Below are 4,188 nucleotides of genomic sequence, written 5' to 3'. Positions count from 1 at the left end.
CTATATGTAAGATTTGTGATCCTGAATATAGCTTCCGTTGTGCATACTCTAACAATTGGTATCACGAGTCTTCTTACATATACTAAATAATGTAATAAGGTAATTCATGATTGATTGCATGTCTATATCATGATGCGTTACTGTTTAATATATGAATTCGTTGTATCATAAATAAGTTATTTTCTGTGTATGAATTCATGATTTGAAGTTCTGTTCAATGATGAAATTGAAATAGATCACTGTTTATAATTCAAGTTTGAAAATAGAATGTTACATGTATTGTTGATAATTGTTCATTATTCAGATCTTGTAAAACGAATTCATGTTTCATGTTCATTGAATTAATAGTTTTAGAGTAGGGTTTTTAAATATTTTCTGGATTCTGAATATTTAACGTACTGTGAAATTTTTAAAGAAAACGGACAGCATGCCATGCCTGGCAAGTCTGTTTTTTTTTCTGACGAACTCCGATTGGCCTCAAATTTGAATGGTTGATTGGAAACGGCCCAGTGAGAAATACTCACTGCTTATGAAACATTAAAAAATAAATTAAAAATTTTGATGGGTTTTTGGCCATTTTTCTGTTTATGAAACATTAAAAAATAAATTAAAAATTGTTTTTAGTAATCCAGTGGAGTAAGGGTTCATCCCTAAAACTTCTAATTGTATTTTACAGTAAATATATGAGTTTATATGTTGACTTAGGTCCTCTTCCCCATCGAATAAACTTGTATATTTTGACACTGTTTTGGTACGTCTTTTGTTTTGATGATTGTTTAAAACTTTCCAACTAAGTTATATGTTGAATCAATGAACAAGAGACATAAGCTATATTATGTGACTGTTTATAAGCATGATTATGTGAGTCTTGTTGTGGTTTTTTTTAATATATCATGTATACTTAATGATCTATTTTATCTCTAACAGATTAACTATGTCTCACTTCAATCCCCTGGTCTCAATCTTGAATCAAAATAAACTTGAGGGTCCAAACTATGTTGATTGGAAATGAAATTTAGATATTGTCCTAACTTCTAAGGGTTGTAAATTTGTATTGGTTGAGGAATGTCCTATCAAATCAGCAAAGCCTACTGATGAGGAAGTCCAAGCCTATGACAAATGGGTTAAGGCTGATGAGATGGCAAGATGCTACATTCTTGCCTCAATGGCGAATGTCTTGCAACATCAGCATCAGTCTATGACATCTGCTTACATATGCTCGCATCTCTTAAGGAGATGTTTGGTGAGCAGAATCGTGCTGCAAAGCAGACTGCCATGAAAGCCCTTTTGACCACAAAAATGGCTGAAGGATCTTTTGTCAGAGAACATGTGCTGAAATTGATGAATTAGTTGAATGAGTTGGAGATACTTGGTGCTGAGATTGATAAGGAATCTCAAGTTGAGATGATCCTTCAGACTTTGCCGGACAGTTTTCAACAATTTCGCTTGAACTATAATATGAATAAGATGGACATGTCTTTAGCGAAATTGTTGAATGAGCTACAAGCGGCAGAGACTATAATTAAGCAGCAAGCTCCTACGGCATTCCTGGTTGACCAGGCTAGGTCGTCCTTTTCAAAACCAACAAAATTCTAGAAGAAAAAGAAAAAGCTCTGCAAGGTTGTGACACCCTGAGGTGTGCTAAGGATGGTGTGGCTAAGCCGAAAGGCAAGTGCTTTCATTGTAAGCAGCCTGGACACTATAAAAAGCAATGCCCTGACTTTCAGGCTAAGATGAAAAACAAAGGTAACTCTTTTTTAAATGTCGTTTTAACCTGTTTAGCGGCTGTTTCTACCCAATTATGGGCTATAGATTCGGGAGCCACTCATCATATCTGCACTTCTTTGCAGGGTTTTAGGAAACGCGGCGGCTAAACAAGGATGAAGTTAGTATTTTTCAAGCGAATGGGGAACCAGCACCAGCCTTAGCTGTTGGAATAATATCGTTTTCATTTAGTAGTTCCAGACTTTTAGTTTTGAATAATGTTTTATATGTTCCTTCTATAAGAAGGAATTTATTGTCTGTTTCTAAACTAATGGATGATGGTTATGATATTCACTTTGCGAATAACTCTGCTGTTATTAAGTATAATAACTTTTTTATCCTTAGTGCTCCCAAAATACATGATTTATTTGTGTTTAAAATTTTCCATAACATGCTTCAACAAACTGCACTAAATAACATTGTTGTTTCGAATAAACGAAAACATATTTCTCAATTGAGTCCAACTTATTTATGGCACTTACGTTTATGTCATATTAATATAAATAGAATTTCACGGTTGGTTACAGATGGACCTTTGAGTTCATTGAAAGTGGAGGCACTACCAACCTATGAATCCTGTTTAGAAGGTAAAATGACAAAGAGACCTTTCCCTTCTAAAGGAAATAGAGCCAATAATAAGTTAGAATTAATTCATTCTGATTTGTGCGGCCCAATGAATATACAAGCAAGAGGTGGTTTTGAGTATTTTGTGACTTTCATAGATGATTACTCCAACTATGGATACATTTATTTGTTGCGACGTAAATCTGAATGCTTTGAAGAATTCAAAGAATTTAAGATTGAAACGGAAAAGCGACAATGTAAACATATCCAAACATTACGATCTGATCGTGGTGGTGAATACCTTTCTGCAGAATTCATTAAGTACTTATCAGAATCAGGAATTACTTCTCAATATTCTTCCCCAGGAACACCTCAACAAAACGGTGTGGTAGAACGTAGAAATAGAACTCTTTTGGAAATGGTTAGATCAATGTTAAGTTATTTTGATTTGCCTTTTAGCTTTTGGGGATATGCCTTAGAAACTGTGAATTATATTCTGAATTTGGTTCCTTCAAAATCTATACCTTTAACCCCATACGAATTGTGGAATGGGAAAAAGCCTAGCCTACGACATATTCAAGTTTGGGGTTGTCCAGCTCATGTGCTAAAAGGAAAAACAGATAAGTTGGAATCTAGAATAGAAATATGCATTTTTATTGGATATCCAAAAGGCACTAAAAGAGGTTTATTTTACTGTCCTAAGGATCAAAAGGTAATTGTCCCAACAAATGCCAAGTTTCTAGAACAGGACTATTTAATGAACCATGTTCCTAGAAGTAAACTTGTATTACAGGAACTGTCCAAAAGAATATAGAGTAATGAATCGACAGAACAAATTCCACACATAGTTATTGACATTCTTTTACGACCACGTAGTGGGAGACATGTCCATAGGCAATAAATTGCACCTGAGGCTGCGCAGGAGGTTTCCCTAGAGCAAACTCAAGATATTTCACTACCTCAAAGTAGTGGGAGCAATGTCCAGCAGCCTGCGGCTGTGGAGGAAAATGTTCAGGATATTCAGGATTTAGTTCAAGAAGTAGCACATCCTGTAGTGGCTATTCGTCGTAGTGGGAGAGTTACTAGAAAGCCTGATAGGTTTACGCTCTTGGGAGAGTCATATGATAGAATCCCTGAAGAGCTTAATACAGAACCATTGAATTACGCCGAAACAATACATGATAAAGATGCTGAAATGTGGATTGTTGCTATGAAATCTGAAATGGGAGTCTATGTACTCTAATCAAGTCTGGGATCTTGTAGAACCCCCTGTTGATGTCAAACCTATTGGTTGTAAGTGGATCTTCAAGAAAAAGAGAGGTGTGGATGGAAGAGTGAACTTTTAAGGCTACACTTGTTGCGAAAGGGTTTACTCAAAAATAGGGAATTGATTATGAGGAAACTTTTTCACCGGTAGCTATGCTTAAATCCATTAGGATTCTCTTGTCCATTGCTGCTCATTACAATTATGAGATTTGGCAAATGGATGTCAAGACGGCTTTTCTAAACGGAAGTCTTGATGAATGCATCTATATGGCACAACCAGAAGGTTTCATAGAAAGTGGCAATGAACACATGTTGTGTAAACTTAAGAGATCCATTTATGGACTAAAGCAAGCATCTAGAGCATGGAATATTTGTTTTGACAAGTCGATTAAGACTTTTGGTTTTGATCAATTTGAAAATGAATCATGCATCTATAAAAAGGGGGAAGGAAACAGAGTAGCAATTTTAATTATGTATGTTGATGACATTTTACTCATAGGAAATAATGTGAGCATGTTGAATTCAGTTAAGGAATGGCTGTCATCGCGTTTTGATATGAAAGACTTGGGAGAAGCGGCTCATATCCTTGGGATC

Source organism: Solanum tuberosum, unplaced genomic scaffold (genome assembly GCF_000226075.1).
Source record: "Solanum tuberosum cultivar DM 1-3 516 R44 unplaced genomic scaffold, SolTub_3.0 scf00323, whole genome shotgun sequence".
Taxonomy (NCBI): Eukaryota; Viridiplantae; Streptophyta; class Magnoliopsida; order Solanales; family Solanaceae; genus Solanum; species Solanum tuberosum.
Note: the sequence above shows the minus strand (reverse complement) of the source record.